This window comes from Agelaius phoeniceus, chromosome Z (genome assembly GCF_051311805.1).
Source record: "Agelaius phoeniceus isolate bAgePho1 chromosome Z, bAgePho1.hap1, whole genome shotgun sequence".
Classification (NCBI taxonomy): Eukaryota; Metazoa; Chordata; class Aves; order Passeriformes; family Icteridae; genus Agelaius; species Agelaius phoeniceus.
In genome coordinates, this window is record NC_135303.1 from 62,415,800 (window position 1) to 62,435,735 (window position 19,936).

The following is a 19,936-nucleotide window of genomic DNA, read 5'->3' on the forward strand; positions in this document are numbered from 1 at the left end:
GCGGCCGTCCCCGCCGGCGCGGCGGCGGCGGGGGAGATGTGGGCAGGGGCTCCTCTGCACCGGCCGTCCCGATCGCCCACCTGCTCCGCGGTGGGGGCTGATGGGCGGGCGGCCGGACAGGATAGGGGCAGGCCTGACCGCCGGTCTAGGGGCGAGTCCGTCCCCTGGAGTTGGGGAGAGTTGTCCCGGCAGCGGGGCCGCAAGCGGCCCCTTGCCGCATCCCCCTCATTTGCTTTCTTTTTCTTCTTCAATTCTCCTTTTTCTCCCCCTTTTTTCTTTTTTTTTTAAATTTTATTTTAAAATTTTGTCTTTAACCCCAGCTCCTGCTCCGCTCCGTGCGAGCGTGCCGCGCGGCCGCTCCGGTGTGCGTCCCTCCTGGCGGGCGGGCGCGGGGCCGAGGGACAGGTGCGCGGCAGCGGCCACCCCCGGCTGTGCGCGCCGGCCGAGCGAGGCCTCGCTGCGGGGGCGTCCCCGAGCGCCCCGTGTGCGTGGGGTCTTCCTCGGACACTGCCTTGGAAATGCAGCTGGTCGTAGCTGTAGTGTGCGTAAGATGCGTTTATAATTTCGCCGTTGTTTTATTAAAGGTCCTTCAAACAGCCCAGACAGAAATCCCTTCAAACGGTCGCTTGAACTTGAAGATTGTCCTTGTTACACTGTCAGTCTAGGAGAACACCGGTAGCAGGATTCCTTGACAACACCTCTCAGAAACTGGTGATTGGAAAGTGTTGTCCTAGATGAGCTTTTGAGAATGGTACTGCCAAACTGAGGCAGTTTTAACTGGAGCGTGCTTTTAAACACAGATACACGCAGTCCTGGCAGGTGCGTGTGGGAATACAGACTTGATTTTTGACTGCACAGTCTACAATGAACGATTTTAGTGTTGCATGATTCCAGCAGCTTCTTCAGGAAGGTTGGCAAGGCAAATCTGCAAATTTTGCTGAAGACACTTTATGAATGAGTACTTAATAATACACTTTTTTTCAGTGCGCAGTGTTTGAGGTGTGGCACTATTTTGTACGATGTGGCAAGTGACTAATGTCTGCGTAGGACTTGCTGTGCCGTGCAGTTCAGTGGAACCAACTTGTTCTTGATTAGGGAATGGGAATATATATTAGCCTGTATTTCAGAGCGTGCTGTGAAAGTTTCTACTTCCTAAGGTTATATGTGGCAGCAGTGAAGAGGATGTGAAATGCTTGAATTTCATTGTATACCAGAGTGAATCACTGCAAAATGATAAAGTCATCTCTGTGAAGCTGAGATTTTTATCCAGTCGGGAGAAAAAAAGTTATTGACTAGCTCTTGCAGCTCTCTCAGTGAGCAAATAGTTGGAATTCACAGCTGTTGAAACAGGTATTCAGCAACTTTGTTGTAGCCCAGCTGTTCTGTATGAACAATAGGAAAGAATGTACTTCATTGAGTTTGGTGTTAAATGCTAATGCTTTTTCAGAGGAAAAGAAACTGCCATGCAAAAAACAAATAAAATGAAAAAGTAGGCATAAAAGACCATGAAAGAGGCATTATTTGAGCAATACCTTGCAAAAAGTGTAAAGTTTTCTCAGAATAAGCCTAAAAGACCTCATGCTCTTTGCATGTGCCTGATTTGCTTAGTGCTTCATTCTTTGGAGTCTGAAACAGACCTGTAGTGGTAATGCAGAAAATACTTCGATTTTTCCTGGTCAGATTCCAGAGTTTGGGAGGAGAGGGTACATGGTTATCTTGGGGATGGTCACTGCTTTTGTAAAAAAAGTTGTCTAGACCACTGTGGACTGTCTTTGCTTAGTCAGTATGTCAGTATATGTTCAGTATAGTCTCTTTACTAATAAGCTTGTAGTGATTTTATGCACATGGTAATTGTTTTTAAGTGTCTTAGCTTTTTTTTTTTGGTGTTTGCAGTGGCTGTGATGCAGAGATACAGAGGTAGCAGAACACCTCTATAAGCCTTTTTTTTATGAGCTACATGCATCTAAATAGTATTGTGTACATAGAGCACAGCAGATGGGAGCTCTGCTTCCTGATTTAAGTGTGCATGCTTAGTACTATATAAACATAGCTTTTAGCATAGAATTTTGCTTTGCAGGGACTTGTGAATGCTTCTTCACCCCTGAAGCTTTGAAGCTAAACCTTGAAGTTGTTTCCTACTTAACAGGACATAGACCAGCAAGAACCCTTCTTCTAAAGTCCAAGCATAAGGTACCAGGTAGCTGCCCCTTGCTGTAGTCTGTCCCTGAATAAAATTTGTGCTTTTCCTGATGATTCTTTCAGCTCAAGGAAGTGCCAGATACCATGGAGTTTTCGTTTGTTTGGAGTTTTTGTTTTTGTTTGGGATTTTTTTGGTTTTTGTTTTTGTTTTCCTGATTTATGTCTCATTGGCTGCAGCTGTGGCTTTCTGGTGGGAACAGGGAGAAAATGGCATGAAGTGTAAATAAATCTTTGGATTTTTTAAAACTAACATAAGTGTATTAGTCCATTGGTGTTTTTTTTTTTTTATTTAAAGGAAAAGAAACCCACCAAGAGGAACCAGAGACCTAAGACTAAGAGGCTGTATCAATGAGATAGTGTTGTGGGTATGCCATCTGGGAAAAAAAATAGCTCTTAAACTCAGGATTTTCCTGAGTGCAGCGTTGCTTCTGTGGTGTTAAAGTGTGTTTGTGGTCATTCTCTACTAGGAAGCAGTTTCCTAATTACTGTGTGATCGAAGTGTTCACCTGTGGTGTGGCCAGTTGTGAACTCAAACCTGATATACCATCAACACTTAAACTGCTATATGACACTGAATTCACCCCCTAAAAGAATTCACACTGGTATTCATTTGGAATGAGTTGGAAATCTAGGACAGATATACTTAAGGGCAAAGTAGCATTCCCTGCCACTGGAGAGTCTTCAAGCAAAACTTTAATTCTTCTCCCCATCCACCCTTTTCCCATCCCCCCACACTGTCTAAAGATTACTTAAAATAGCGGGCCAGATCTGCTTCCCATTAAGTTCACTCTTTGCTGCCCTGGTTTTTCAAAGTCTTAAAGCCAGCTTAATTGGTTACTTGGGGATTCCCTATCAATTAAAAAAAAATTAACCCACAAACCCAGTCGAGGTCCTTGTGCACCTGAGGGGTGTGGCTGGACAGAAAGGTTTATGACTGAGAAGCATCTAGATGATAAAAGAATTCCTTGCTTGGCCAAAGGGAGCTGGACTAAGGATTATTTACAGATCTGAAGGTGATTTGGTGCCCTTGCTGTGGTAAACTCTAGGGTTTTGTCCTGACTTTATCTGGGATAGTTAATTGGTGTAATGCTGTGTTTTGGCTTTAGTATGAGCATCCTTTGAATAACCGTAATTTCTAGTTGTTGTTAAGTAGTGCTTACCCTAAACCAAAAAATTTTCCTGCGCTGCCAGCAGCTGGGTGCACAAGAAGGTGTGTGGGACCATGGCCAGGACAGGTGGCCTCATACCCTTGAACATCATGCCCAATATATAAACCAGGGGGAGTTTGCTGGAAGGGGCCAGTCACTGCCTGGAGACAGTCTGGCTATCAATCAGCAAGCAGTGAGAAATTGTATTGTGGATCACTTCTTCCTCTTGGGTTTTATTCTCTTCTCCTTCCCCCTTTCTATACTGTTGTTATTATTATTAATTTTATTTTATTTCAGTTATTAAACTGTATTTATCTCAACCCATGGATTTTACTTTTTCCACCCGATCTTATTTTCATCTCACTGGCCAGAGAGCAAATGAGTGGCTGTGTGATACTTGGTTGCTGACTGGTGTTAAACCAGGACAGTCTTTTTCTTGTGCCAAATAGGAGTTCAGGTAATAACAAATCTGACTAGAACATGTTAGAAAAAAATTTTAAAAGCATTCGTTGTATTAGTGACGTGGGAGGAATACAGAGATGCTGCTCCCTGTTGTAAGGAGAAAATATGTGCGTTCAAAGCTCAGCTGGAGTTGAAGATGGCCAGGACTGTCAGAACAATAAAAAAAAAGGTTTGGTCCTTTGATATGTCAGTAGCAAAAGGCAGTGCAGAAATAACGTTGGCCCATTACAGGATGATCACTTCACAAACAGGGACATGGACAAGGCAGAGATGTTTAATGCTTTCTTTGCCTTTCTTGTCAACACTGAAAATGGGCTAAGCGTGTCCCAGCACCCTGAGCTGGAGGACCATGGCTATGAGAATGAAAAAGTAGCTGGATCCCCAGAAGTCTGTGGGGCTTGATGGGATTCAGCCAAGCGTACTCAAAAGAGCTGGATGATGTCATTCATCACAAGATCTCTTTAAATGAATTTTGAATGGTCTTGGGAATCTGGAGAGGTCCCAGTCAATTGCAATCTGGCTAACATTTTCTGAAGAGACGGGACTGCAACTGTGATCCTGGAAACTACAGGCCTGTCAGTCTCGTTTCAGTGATCAGTAAAAGTGTGGAAAAGATTATTCTGGGAATAATCTTCTCTGGAAGCATCCAAATGCAATGCAGGTATCAGTCAGAGCCAGTATGGCTTCATGAATGGAAAGTTCTACTCAGTACCATCAGAGGAAGAAAAGGTCTTTAAAAATGTCAAGAAGGTGACAGGCTCTAACTCCATTGATAGGCACTGCAGGTGGAGCAACTCTTACAGGTATCAGTCATTCATATAAACAAGAAGAAATGGACACACAAGTCAGCTCATAGTAAAGTAGGGTGAAGCAGGGCTTATCGCAAGAGCAGGAGGAAAAGACAAAAGAGACAACAATTCAATACCTTATGCCTGAATGAACTGTGGAATATGTGAAGAGACTTCACCCATCCTGGAATTTTAGAGTAAGGAAGTAGCTGGGATTTCTTTCCACAGAAGGGGACATTACCAAGGCAATTAGGAAAAGAATACAAGTCGTCAGCTTCTAGAGTTGACTCCTGTCAAGTGTGAAGGAGAGGTATCCCTTCAAGGGAGATGTTATATGCCACCCAGGCTAGTGGACCACCATGTCCAGCACCTGAGGGAATCAGCCATGCTGGAGATGATTTATTGTGACCAAAACAATGTGCAGCTACCCACAGATCCAGGTGAAATCCAGTGTGCATGACCATTAGGGGTGGTAATATGAGTGGAGCACACCATGCACCATTGTTGTGTGCCAGTTTATTGGTGGTAATGAGACAAAGCTGGGTAGCTGGAGAGACAAAGAGGCAGTGGTGGTGGGCAAAGTGGCTTGTCAGCTCTGGCAATACTGAGTCCCTTCGGACCAGAAAAACTGGTTGAGAAATGGGAAAAACTGTTCCAGAAGTTCTGGCAACAAAAAAAATGACAGAACCTACTCCCTATCTGTATGGCCCAGTATTTCTGCTATTAAGAGTAAGTGTTCTTTGCTCAAGTGAGAGAATGTAGAGGGTAGACACAGTGGGTTGCTCTGTGTTTTAATCTGAGGGATCACAGAGCAGACATGAGAAAGTGGGATGGAAAACCTACCTTCAAGTCTAGAGTCACTGGTACCTGAGTTGTAGGAAGATACAAGCCCAAATGGCTTTTTTACCAGGAAAGTTGTTCTTCCAGTCTCCAATTTACCAGAGTGGAAGGTTTTATCTTACTCTTAATTTTTTGCGAAGAAATTATAGTCTCATTTTTTTAATATGAAGTAAGTGCGGTGACAGTGCAGTGACCAGGAGTGGAGGGGCTCTGATCCAGCCGGGTGTAGGAGAGGGGCAAACATGATTATTAGACTCTGTGGATCCGACAGCCTAGCATGTCAGATCCATGGGTGTATAAGGCTCTAGCAGTCACCAGTGCAGAGTCAAGCTATTAAGAACCCATTTGTACTTCTGGAGTGACAAGGGAATCCCAGTAGCTGACTGTTGGAGGCTGAAGTGAGCTTGATTGGGAATGAGTGGCAAAAGCACCTTACTGTGATGACCCCAGAGGCCCTGTGCATCCTTGGCACAGGCTACCTCAGGAGAGTACATTTCAAGGACCTAAAGGGTACCAGTGGTGCTTTGGTGTCTCTGCCTAGCACCAGCAGAGACCATGATTCTCACCCAGAAGCTGATCAGTAAACTCCAGAGCCAAGGAGTGATCGGCAGGACCCACTCACCCAGTCAAGTCCAAGGGAGAGTAGAACTAAGGGACAGTAGAACTCTTGTGGCCTGATTGAAGTCATGCCATCATGCCAGCTCTGAGTGCTGCTGTACTGGACTTGCTGGGACTTCAATAACAGCTGGACTCAAAGGCAGCCAAGTGGTGCCACAACTGATATTATTAGGATTTTTCTCAATGCCTTTGGCAGCAGTGTGTAGGCCAGAGTTCACTTTCACTTGGAGAGGTGTCAAGTACACCTGCAACTGACTGCCTTAGAGTTGAAACACAGCCCTGCCAGGGGGATGGGGTGGGGAATGTGAGGTGTGATGGGGTGAAAGAGCATCTATGTGGTATTTAGTTGTTGGCTTAGTTGTAGGTACAAGCCCTGACTTGTATTAAGGACAGCTTGGCCAATTCAGCTAATCTGTGCTTCATCTCTAAACTAAGCTATTAAGGAAAATTTAGGTAATGAAGGTCTTATGATGCACGTTGTACTCTCTTGAACTGTCCAAGCAGGGATAAACACTGTATAGGCTGGCTTTACCAGCCTGGACAGTTTATCTTCCGAGCTAATTTCAAATGAAACCAGCATAGTCTTTAATTCAAAAGCAGGTTAGTACTTGGTTTAAGTACTCAAGAGTTTCATCCACTGCTGCAGCAGCTTCTGCACTTATGATTAAAGAACTTCCTAGTGGTATGCTTCTTTATATCAGTAGCTTTATGTAATAATGCCCTTTAGAATAAATTATAGAATGTGCAGCACTGGCTATTTTCTCACGCATGTTTATACTGAGGATTCTTCAGCAGTCTCAATGGTAAGAGACGGTGGTAACTGCACTTCCACAGAGACTTTGAGAAACTGGAAGCAAGCTGTTGTGGTGCCCTTTTCACCTTAAAAACAAGAATGTGTTGGAAATATGGAATTGGGAAGCAGTGGTGGGGGTGCTTTCTCTCTTGAAGGATAATTTTTTTTTTTAAACATCCTCATCTGACTTGTATGATTTTGTTTCCTTGAGAAGTACATTTTAGTCAGCTGAAGAATGTAAAATTTGTACTACTCTTGCCTGCTTTTTCCAAAGTCTTGTGCTTTGGCACATGGCTCATCCATTTTTCCTGGTTCTGTGTGGGCTGTCCTAGTGTCAGAGCATATTGGCATCTAAGAGAAGGACCATTCTATTTCAGCAGCACAAATGGAAAACTAAACATGCCTAGTAATTTCTTTTTTATTAAAGAAAATTAGGTTCTTGTCTGTCCTTCCAAGATTCTGAAGTTCTTAAGTTGAAATAAAACTTTGCTTTACTTATAGGTGTACCTGTTGAGAGGTACTGTGTTTCCTTGTGACTACTATACAAAATAAGGACATGTACTTCAATTTTATGCTACCTATGTTGTTCTGAGATGGCGTACTTTTATTTTTTGCATTTTTCCATTTCTTACTTGCTTCCTAGAGTCATGCATTTGCATTCCTTGGTTGACTGCGACCAAATCTGAAAGTTGATTAGGCAAAAAACCCTGAGTCTTTATTGATTTACTAGAGGGAAAAAGGAGTATGCAGTATTCCAATTAAATTTTCTTCCTTAATATTCACTATTGTTAACCTGTGAGTTGTTTCTCCTCTGAGCAAGAGATAAAGGGTACAGAAGATACGGGAAAAGGTAGAGTCACTGTAAAAAGCACCATGTTCCTCTTAGGGAGGCAGAGCTGATGTAAATGGGGAAAGCTATGTACCTATGAAGTGAATTTTAAAAAGGAAGTAAATTTTGCTTTTACTTCTTTGCTGAAGTTTGATTTGGTATTGGGGTTGTTTTTGTTTGTTTGGGTTTTTGGTTTTTTGTTTGGGTTTTTTGTTTTTGGTTTTGGTTTTAGTTTTGTTTTTTTTTTTTTTTTCTTGGAGGAGGGGTATGAGGTGGTGATACCTAAATACTTACTTGTATATGAATGGAAAACAGTATAACCAAAAGGAAGAGTTAGCTTTTTTCTTAAGGTTTTGGGTTTTCTTTGTATATTGAACTGGTGCTATTCTGGTATGGGGAGTAGCATCCAATATCTTCTAATGTAGCCTTTTCTTGGAGGATTGAAAGTTAGTGTCACTACAACTGTAAATTGTACAGTTGGCTTGGTAATTGTAGCTAAAAATTTGCCAGCCACTGTAGAATCACAGAATGTTAAGGGATTGAATGGACATGAAAGATCATCTAGACCCAACCCTCTCACCCAGAGCAGGGACAGCTCCCACTAGACTGGGTTGCTCAAGGTGTTGTCCATCCTAGCCTTGAACACCACCAGGGCTGAGCCATCCACAACTCAAGATTAAGACAGTTCTGAACTGTTTCTTCCACAACCTACATGGAAAGACCATTCTGTTTCATACATAAGCATAAAGGGGGATGGTTTTCTTCTTGTAGTTCCAGTCAATCTATGTGACAGCTATGACTTTGTGGAAACACGTTTGGTTCTGCAAATGTTTTTTCTTTTTTTGCTGACATATTGGTGCCAGTATGCTTGGAAAAACCTCTAGACCTGATGAGCTTGATGAAACTGCCAAGTTGATGCCTTGGCTTGGATAAAGGTTCTTGCTGGGCCCCTCTCTTGGCAGAGTGGTTGTGTGTTGAAAGAGAAAAGGAACCTAGTTGCTTCTTGGCAGACCATACATTATTTAGCAGCATGGACCAGGATGACTCAATATAGGAGTAGGTGATAGACATGCGTGATCTTGTGCCTCCTGTCTTAAGTAAATCTCCCAAAGCTTGCCTGACCATAAGGACATATTTGAAACTTTCCTTACTATTGCAACTAGTACAGTTTTCTTTTCCTGTGTGACACCAGTAGAGGAGGTAGAGATAAGATCCCAGTAGTTGGTGACAGGCTGGCAGGAATACAGCACAGTGCACCATGGTGGGCAGTAATTTTAACAAATGCTGTTTCTTCTGGATTAATAGAAACAGTATTAGAGGGAACAGAAATGGTGGATTGCTGCTCTCATTTTGAAAAGGGAGCAAAACCGTGCAGCTAAAGATTGAGAAGTAGTCTGAGTGTTGGACACACATTGCTGTATGTGTTCTGATTAGAGCCTGGACATGGACAAGACCTGTGTGCAACAGTTAGTCAAGTGTCTGCCTGAATAGTCAGAAATGGGAGAGTTTGTGAGAGCTGAAAATTCCTTCTGCTTTTCCAAGCCCTCTCAGGTTCAAAAAAAGGTTTCTGCTCAGTCAACAGTAAATATCACAGATGTGGACTTATGCCCAAACACGAAGTGCTAATGGTAAAGTTTTCTTATCAAGTGAGTAAAGACTTTCTTGTCATCTTATTCTGGAGTAAGGAAGTAATGCTGTTACCACATACTAAGGCAAGATAATCTAATATCTTAGTAGCAATGGTATTTTGTGTTGTGATGCAGTGAATGAATCATGCTTTTATTCCAGTTCTCTTAAGCATTCAATTTGCCATAGAGTGGTATTTAAACTTCTGCAAGCTAGTGTTTGGGTGTGCAGCATTACGCTGATTTCTTGTCATCCCCAGAAGTCAACCTCACACGCACTCTTGCTCTCCAGAAATCCTCTTATTGGAGGGTGAGCGAGGACAGCCTGTCATCCAAACAGAGAGGAGGTTAGTGGAAAACCTGTTTCTGAAAATAATTGTGTGTCTGTCAACTCTTGACAGCACTGGTTCTTCTAAAAAGTGTAGTGTTGGGTAGGTGAGTAGGAATACTTGTCTGTAACTAGTAGTAGGCCAGAGGAAAGAAAAAATATTTCTATTAGTTTTAGTTGAGGGAAGTGGGATTATAGTGATGATAGAGTATATCACACTGGCTTTTATTTTCACCAAGAAATAATGGACTAAGATGAAGATGTTTTATCTGGATTCTCTCCCTTAAGACTGTTGTTACTAAATCCAGTGGGGCAGTTGGTTAAACTTAATGGCTTTGTGACTGTGTAATTTCGTTTTTTGATTTTTGGTTTTGGTGGTTTTTTGTTTATGTTTTTGGTTTGGTGGTGTCTTGTTGTTGTTGTTTTTGGGGTTTTATTGTTATTTTTGGTTTTGTTTTTTGGTGTTTTTTTTCCCCTTTTCTGCAAACTTACTGTTTCCAGGACTGGAGAATATTTAATATTTTTCTTTTTTTTCTCTTTAGAATATATAGTAATTTATGGTTAAACAGCTACTCTAAGGTCCTGTGGCAAAACTGGAGCTTGCCACTGGAAACATGGTGGAGCGGTAGAATTACCAGTCGTGGATTTGGTAAATCCTCTCTTTTTAGGTGTGCATTATGGTTTAAGCCCAGCTGACAGCTCACACAGCCATTTGCTCACTATCCCACCAGTGATGAGGAAGGAATCAGAAGGTAAAAGGTAGAGAACTCATGGGTCAAGATAAAGACAGTTTAACAGGGAAAGCAAAAGCAGTGCACAAAAGCAAAGCAAAACAAGGAGTTAATTCACTGCTTCCCTGGGCAGGCAGGTGTTCTGCCATCAACAGGAGAGCAGAGCTCCATCACAGGTGACAATGACTTGGGAAGAAAAACATCAGCACTCCATAGACTCCCCTACTTTCTTCTTCCTTCCCTTTACTGAGCATGATGCCACATGATCTGGAATATCCCTTTAGTCAGTTTGGGTCACCTACCCCTGCTGTGTCCCCTCCCAACCTCCCATGCACGCCCAACTTCCCCCCCAAACTGGAATACAAAAAGCAGAAAACAAACAAAGCAGAAAACAAAAAGCCTGTGGGTAAGTCCCTCTCAGCAATAACAGAAACATCTCTATAGTATCAACTCTTGTGTTCAGCACAAATCCCAAACACAGCCGTATACTAGCCACTGTGAAGAAAATTACCAAAACCAGCAGAGTGAGGCATCTTACACAGATGTTCAAGGTTCTTCTCACTCAGCTGGCTGGAAGGAGCTGAATAAACATGCAAAAACTGAAGAAGCCCTCATTTTCAACTTCAACTGAAGAAGCCCACAAAACCCTCTCACCTTAATTTGGGGAATCAGTAATTTGTTACAAAACCAATTTAAAATAATGACTTTGAGAGAAGTAATTTATTATATAGGATGTGAAACTTAAGTACTTTTGACTTTTTTCATAAACTGTAGCATAACTGAACACTTAATGAAGTACAGCTTTTTTGGCTCTTCCCAGTAAGAAAAGTATTTTGAAAAGTAATTCTGTTAACTGCATTAAGGAAGAACAACAGTGTTTGAGCCATTTTAATATAAATATTATATTATTTTTAATAGATGATGATGTTAATTATTATGTTCGTTTTCAAGAGAAATGTGAAAAGCTTAGGAACTCAACTTTGGAGACAAAGCAGTCTGCCTAAATTTAAGTGTGTGGTTTGGACCAGAGAAAGAATTTAAAGGTAAGACTTGGTGATGTAAGCATATTGCTAAAGATTATTTAAATCTGTGCCATGTTCAGATGGAGAATCTTAGCAGGAAAAACATATGCAGCTCTGAGAAATCCAGTTAAATATACCTGCCTGTATAGTCTACTTGACACCACCGCAGTAGCTGGCTTTATTAAGGGGTGGTCTACTGAGCTTAAGCAAAGTTTTCTTAAAACCATGGGAAAGAGACATTCAGTAGCAGCTCAGTGTCTGTTTTTTAATGTCAATTGGATTAAAGTGCCACACGGTTATAGCTCTAAAAAATATGGGGTAGCTCATGGCCATTCCCTTCTAGAAGAAGGCATACTTGGTTTGATGCTTTGCCAAAGTACTGTATCTTCTGCTAAATATGAACTATGTAATTTCAAGTCATGTTGAGATGAAGGGATGGCCAAAGTTTTATAGTTAAGCTTCAGAGTGAACATTCTTCTCAGCAAATGACACCAAAGGAGTCTTAAAATCCAAGACAAAAAAAAAAAGAAAAAAAAGTAGGTTGTTTAAAAGTCCATTTTACTTATTTGAATGGTAGGATTTTTAGCTGCTGAGTTTATTAAGTTGTATTTGGACTGGAAGTGCAAACTAAATGCAGGTTTTCCCAGTTTTGTTCTTTTTTGTGGACTGGAAACAAATACAGGGTCATGTCAGTGTCACAAATCGGGTCCCCCATAGGAGGGTCTTCCTGGAAATCATGCTCTGTATTTATTATCTTCTGCAGTTCAGAGTTCCACTGTGAAAGACTTCTCCTAACTGCTTTCTCAGTTAGTGCTTGTTGTGAATGTGTACACTGGAGCACTGAAAAAGTGCTTGTAATTTTAAATAGTAATGTGTGTGAGTGAAGAGGAGGATGTTCAGGGCTGTAAGGGAAAGTAGGCAAGAAGTTATTGGATACATGTTGAAGTTATTAGTTTCATGCTGAATCACCCAGCATGTTCATCTTACAGGTGTGTCATCACAGGTAGCATGGGCACAACTGAAGGAATTGTAAAGAAAACATCATGGGGACAAAGACTAGACATTACACAGTGGTTTATGTGCTTTCTCTGAACAACAGTCTGAGTTGCAACATGGAACACAGTTTGTGGTCCTCTGTTATCTAGTTTTTCTAAAAAAAGCAGCTTGTCTTGGCCAATGGGATTTGTACAGTTGCCTTAAATTCCTGTCAGTGTTTCTGTGTGGGTGTATTCTCCTGGTGGAGCAGAGAAAGGAAGTTGCCTGACATCACGGAAAGAGTTGACGTCCAGTGTGGTTAATATTTTGGCTTAGTTTCTTTTTATTTTTTAAACCCACATAACATGTTGATTTGTGTTTGATGTTTGTGGAAGTCCTCTGGTGTTAGGGAGACATGTGGAGAGCAAGAAGGGGAAGCTGAGGTTACATCTTGTGATGACAGCCAAGGATGTAGGGCTTGCCTTTACAGTTGTCTCTGAAACATGCTCCTCTTGTCCTTGACTGAAAGTTTTGTGTCTGATCCTTTTTCTTTGTTTTAGGTCTGGTCTTTGCTGTAGATGAGATAAAGCAGTTTTATGCTGGGAAGGTAAACTCTGTATCAGTTTTGTGGTTTATATTTTTGTAGATCATACCATAGTACTTGGTCTCTTCAGTTTATGTGTGTGAGGTTTGGTAGCTATTTACCTTAGATTTTAATAGTTGCAGAATTTGGTCCAAAAGGTATCTTTATAACATTAAAAAATAGTCACCCTTAAGTGTTTGTGTGGTCTGAATGAGTAATTAAAAAATCCATGTGAAATTTCAAAAACTTTTGCAACAGCATCCACAAACTGATAAAAACTTTCTAGTATATAATGACTGTGCGCTAAAATGAAAATGGATAAGGATACGAGTAATAGGTAGAGATCAGCTATGATACAAGTAGTTTCCTGGCAGCCTGGAAAAATTGTCTGTCTGATACTTCCCTTTCCATAATTTAAAAGAAGATCTCTACATGTCATGTAACATTTTTGGCTTTTTTCTGTTCTGTGTCTCTGGGTGCTGGTGGAAGGAAGAAAGGGTGCAAGGGAAGGTTGAGTGCTTTGGATTGAACCGTTGTGTGGTCATGCAGGATTTCCTTTGGCAACGTATGAGTCATGAGAGCCAGAGACACTTACTGTGGTGTGGGCTTGCTGCAGAGGAACCAGTGCTCTGATTGCCCATGAGTACTCAGGAGTAGGAGGAGGAGGGAGTGTGTGTGCATGAACAGCTGCCTAGAGGCACTGACAAACTGTAAGCTTAGATTTGTGGTCAAGTGACCCTTTGGGTAGAAGGAGTGACACATCTGGTAACAACTGTTTATTAATCCTGTCCTTGTTATTACATGCCAGCTAGAATTTTCCAAGGCTATAAATTCCCCATGACGTCAGTAAGCTGTACTGGGGGGTGTGCATGCTGGGGAATGGAACTACAACTGTCTGTCAAATGTTACAGCTTCTGACTGGGAAACACATGCTGCTTTCAGTGCACTTGTGTAGTCCATTTGGTGTCTCTGTTCTGGATCCTGCAGCTGTCCTGCAATACCTGAAGAAATACCATGCTCTGCTTGGGGATGGACTGGAGGAAGAATTGACACTGGGGGAGTCATGACAGAAGAAGTAAAGCTGTAGACTTACATGGACACTTGACACATTACCAAAATTTAGGGGGGCATTAATAGGCTAACTATGACTTTACGTTTATGAAATTTTTGTGTTACTTGTAGGGTTTTTCTGTTTTATTTTCTTGTAAGAATTACTGGAACTTCAAATGAGAATGTGTTCTTTTTGTGTTTGCCTGTAAGTAGCCCAGGAAGAACTAACACTTTAGCTTACTGGCTGGTTAAGTCAAGATCTGATTCTGCTTAGTGTAATTTAATGTGACATTTGGTCTGAATGTGACACTGTATTTCTCTGTTTGGTGTTTGTCTGGCTTTTTTTTCTGGTGGAAAGAACAAACTCCCTAGAATGCATATAAAGTAGTTAATAATTAGTTAATTTTATACTAGTAATGTTGTTAAATTGCTAGAATCTTTTGACAATGCTTTTCTGTTAATGAAAACATATAAAGTAGTTTTCAGAAGAGATGGAAGCCAGTCTTGCACAGAGAGAACATGCTGTGCTCTGGACAAAAGTCGCTGCTTTCATCTTGCATTACAGCCGCTTTTAACTCTAGATAAAGTTGATTTCTAAAGGTCTCTTCTGTTACTGCAGTTAGTACTGCTAATGGATCAGAAAATATAGAGACTTTGAAGTTCTGAAATAAGAACAACTTAATCAAAAATAGGGTTGTTGGAATTACCATTACTGCATCAAGATCTTCTTTTAAAGGAAATGAATCAGTTAAGAAAAATAACTTAAATTGCTTTTCACTATAAAATAGAACCTTGTGGTGCTAAATATGCAGCAACTGCTATTACAATTCATATTCTTTACAAATGAGTGATCAGCTATATAGTCAAGCAGATACTTAACCAGAGGAAGACAGGAGAAGGTTAAAACCTAAGATAATAATTTTATTGCCCTTTCATCTTTTTTTATTTGTTATAGGCAAAGCTAGTCTTTAGTAGTTACAGGGAGATTGTTTTTAATATGAGGTAAACCTGTTCTGTTCCCCAGCTTGGGATCATCTCAGGAATGTATTAATATCACCAGTGACAAAGTAATGTGTCTTTAATGAGATTTAATATAGGATTGTTGATTACATTGTAGTTTATAAGCATTCTGTAACACTGTCAAAATAGCCCTCTAGGGAAGCTGTAATTTGATTTTGTCTGCATAGTCTATATTAAGTGCATGGTGAACCATGATTAGGGTTTTTCCAGGTAGCTTTAGACATCTGTTGGAAGTGTAAGTATCAGGCATCTTTATATGAAATAGCTTAGTAAAGTCCAGGACAACACAATGTGCTCTTCATCTAGCTATCTATATTTCACTTTAGTGGTCAGTAGACTCCACTCTGTCTGTTTCTTATGTTGAGTCAAGACTGTCTCTTAATTGTAATTGCAGCTTGACTTTCACTGCGTCTTTGTGTTTAATCCATCCTGGTATGTGTGAGTTATGTGTAGGTAAAAACTGTCAGGTTCTGCCTCATCAGTCACATTACAAACACTGAAGTATGGGAATGAAAGTGGAAAGATTAGATGAAACTGCTAAATAGACCTACCCTTGTGAGACAGGAAGCATGATACTCCACCTCCAAAAAGAGCTCTGTTTTCTGTTGTTTGTTAAATGGATCTTCCAATCATATTTTCTTTCTCTTCACATAACTTTATTTGGTAGGTTGTGTTGACTCAAGTGAGGGCAAAAAGTATCTTGGCTTCTTATCTACTGATACCCTATCTCTTGAAGTGATAACATTTCATTATCAGCAAACTGTCTAGTGATCCTTTGACTAAACTGAGCTGAAGTTTCTGTGAATGTTACTGAGTCATGGAAAGTTAAACTTGATGAGAGAGTGCCAGTTCTCAACTGAAGTAGATGGTAGGTCACTGGCTAGGAAATACTAACCTTTCCAGATTGTGAAAGACCAAGCTTTTTGGTTTGAGTTCAGTGTGGCTAGTAACTTTGAAGTTGCTCATGCCTTGGCTGCCTATGTTAAGAGAGTTAACTTGCTCTGTTTTTGCTGCTCTGCCTTCAGTTAGTGTCTCAAAGTACTCTCTGCTTGTGTCTCTGAAATTACATTGTGCCCACCTCTTTTATCAAATGAAAAATAATAATGAAATAGTCTTATTTGGAAGCCAACAGAAGTTTATTGAAAGTTTATTGTTAAGCTGTGTGGCTTAAAGTAGGAAAAGCCTTATCAGATTGGTCTTTCAGCAGTGGTGTCTTATCCATGTTTGTGTCCAGTGTCCTGGAAAATACAGGTGTAACTAGTACTTACTCGTTATGCTGTTGGAATTATTAGGACTAGAAAGATGTAGTAGAACTCTTGCTAACTTTATAAACATAATAAATAGCATCCTAAAATTCTTTTTGATTTCAGTGGTGTTTTATGTAATTTCTGTGGAATGACTGAATGATGGTACAAGATTTTACAAAAACTGATGAGCTTGACACAGAGCTCTTGAAATACTTACAGGCTTGTCTGCTGCAAAAAGAATTAATATGATTGAATAATCTTTCTTATGGCTAGGAAGGACAAGCTTAGTGTTTTCCCTTGTGTAGTATCTGTTTTGAGAAGAATGCTTGTGTATGCTTTCAGTCTTCTCAGGCCCCGTACTAGCTTTTGCATTCTTCTCAAATTTCTCTTCCTACAGTAGGAAAAAGAAGATGTATCTAGACAAGGTGATTGTTTGTATTTGCCTTTCAGTTTAGGATTGCTTGGCAATCAGTTTTGTGAAGTTGACCAAGAATAGAATCATATGCAATATTTGTAGAGATTTTCTATGAGGAGTGCACTTTGGTGCAAATGTAATTAATGTTGAACTCTTGATTATGTGGTTTGTTGTTGTTTGATTTTGTGTTTTGTTTGTTTGTTTTGTTTTGTTTTTTTTTCTGGTACCACTTTCAAACAGATAGAAGCTACATGACACTCCTTTGGTCTTGGGGGTGCCCGAGGAGATTTGTGTGAGACAGACAGAAAAGGTGATCAGCTAGGAAGATCAAAGCTTTATTGCAGCAGTGAAGTTCTATGCTACTACCCTATTTTTCTGCCTTTTAGAAGTGCTTCCTTTGTAGAAAGAACTGCAGGTTGAATAGGAAGAAGATGCCACTGTAAACACTTAGTCAAGTTGTCCTGGTGATTAGCCAACTTTTAACTGAAACTCTTTCTGCTTTCTTGTGCAACATGTTGGATATGAATCTGATCATGGATAACTGTTGACAGCAGCCATTTGTATGTCATTTAAAGTAGTCATAATGCTTTACTTGGTGAGTGTGTAGCTGAATCTGCTGATTTTTCCACTTTTCAGTCATGAAGGAAGGGTGCTGTTTTAAAACAGTAGAAGCTCACCCAGTTGTTAATAGCAGGTGAGAGTGATATCAATTTTTAAAATGTCACTGCCCATCTTTACAAGTAGATTCAGAAAAATCTGAATCTTGAGGCTGCCTTTGGTATGCAGCCAGCCTGACCCGTGTGACTGCAGTTCCTTTGGCTGAGGTTTGTTCTTGGTCTTGCCCTGGTTTATACAGTATGGCTGTCTAAGAATCATCTGGCCGCATGTAGCTGAAGCAGAGGAGGAACTGTCCACTTTCTGTAACATGTTGATTAGCTGCTCTTAATTATAACAGTTGTTTTATAACATTGCAATTGTCTGTTCTGTGTAAAAAAATGGAAGGTATATAATTTTTTTAAAGACTCAATTTTCTTGTATCTTCTGGAAATTTTTGGGTGACCAGCAGCATCAAAAGGCCACTGCTTTCCAGACTGTAATGGGGAAACCTTTGTTCTTGTGGTTACTGACATCTAATTTTTGAGCTAAATGGCACTGAAATTTGTTTCAATTTTTAATTGTTCATCAGCTCTTTAGTTAACCTAACTTCTAGCAAAAGTGAGTTTTACCTTATCAGTTCCTCATTTCTTCTTGGTGTGTGGAAGTGTTTCTGGCGTTGTAATATTTGGTGTAATTTTGTTTTTGTGGTTTGGTTTTAGTTTCTTTTTTTTTTTTTTTTTTATTTTGTTAAAGCATGACTCCCAACCAAGTTTTGAATGTGGCATGTTCTATTTAGATGAGAGTGAATAAGTAAGTCTGAATTACCAATTCTGTTATTTGGCTTCTGACTACTGAAGTTCTTCATCTGCAGTAGAAAACACAGCTTCTCCAAAACAACGACCATTGTCTGTCCACTCAGCTCTCTGGAAAAACACTCTTATTTTAGGCAAATAATCTTGAGAGTTTTTAAAAAGCAGATGAGTTATGTTTATAGTTCAAACCAAAAAATCTGAAATAATATGTAACCACAAAAATATGTGCTTTTTTTTAGAGAAATAATTTCACTTTTTACTTTTCATGTAAAAATTGGTTGTGCTATGTAGAGCAGAACTTGTGCATTTTCATTCCATTCTTGCTGCCTCAAGGCTATTTCTGTCTCTAGCAAGGGGAAATAATTTTCCTGTTTTGTAACAACTTCATCATCTCCTTCGCCTTTGAACTGCGTTGTTATTCATTTGTTTCTCTTCCAAGGCTATTAATTGTTAATACCTGGATCTGGTGTCAAAGTGTCAAATAAAGCATATGTAGGTGACAGAGATGAAGACTGGGAGATATCTTTTCCTTCCTCTGCTCCCCCAAGTTGTTTCTCTGCCAAGATAGCATTGAAATGAAGTTTCTCTCCTATGTTGGGATTTTTTGCCTGTAAACATAAAGATGTAGTTTAACTTCCATTTTATTTTCTGCTGGCTTGTACAGTAGACTGCTCTTTTCTGTAAGAAATTGCTATGAAGTCTAATGAAGCAGTAGCTAAAAAGTTATGATTTTTAAGCACTTTATAATGCAGAGTTTTGTCAATTCTACAGAAATACTAGGAAGTGAAAAGCATCTTAAATTTTTGAGATGAAACCTAAATTTTATTTAGCTCATCAAAATACTTTACATCTTCTTTACATCAATACTTTATGAATTAGCTGAAGATACATCACAAATTAGCTCTTGGGTCCTGCTGTAATGCTGGGTATTTTGTTTCCTAACATATGGGAAAATATGTAGTACTGAGTCGGGTTTTCTCATGAACTGCCCATTTAAGCAACAGTTGTTCTGTCCACTGCCATCGGATTTTTATGGACACCTTTCCTGCATATTAATAGATTGTTTCATAAGTCAAGTTCTCAGAACTACTTCTCTTTTTTTAGCTCATGCAGGTACTATCTGGAGTTTGTAGATGTGTGTAGCTGTGTTACCCTACTTCTCTTAACTGCAGATGAGTCAAACCCAATTTTCATGGCTGGATGTATTTATTTTTGACTGAACAGTCTTACAAGCTAAATTTTCATCATTTAAGACTGATGAGTTGCTCTGTTGTTCACCTCCATCATTCTTTTTTGTGAAGTAGTAATTTCTGATATTTGATGTATTGTCCACAAAAACCAGATTTGTTAACTGATGTGCAACAAGCTAATAATTCCACAGGAGGGACATTGATTATTTATTTATTTCAGAGTTGCACAAACCTGGGTGCTCAGTGGCGTTCCACAAGTCAAGCATGCCCTTCCAGGCTTCCCATGCCATTATTTAGATGCAGAGTTCAGTGTTAGCAACCTCCAAAGTACAGCCCCTCTATTTAGTTAATGATTTCCATACAAGTTACATAATCACAGGGATGGGTCTCCACCTGAGCAAGGGTCTTCTTGACTCATTTGTCTGGGAGTTTTGCCAGTTGCGTTGGTGTTCTTTGTTATTTTCCAGCTTCTATTAGCAGTTCTCAGTTCAGTCAAGTCAGCTAAGTGGAGAGGTAGCATGTTGCTGTTTGGTATTTTGGAGTAATATTCTAAGGAGCTTTCATATTGCTATAGTGTTTGGTAACTTTTAAATGCACAGTGTTTTTAAGTTATCACTTCCGTGGACCTGAAATGAAAAATTCTTAGCCACCAGTTTCTTTGAAT

General features: G+C 40.1%; 1 protein-coding gene across 1 annotated transcript in view; it reads left to right on the top strand.

The window, feature by feature from the left end:
• Nucleotides 1-19,936, top strand: part of TTC39B (tetratricopeptide repeat domain 39B) — a 77,842-nt gene that overhangs the window by 286 nt on the left and 57,620 nt on the right. The window lies entirely within an intron of this gene.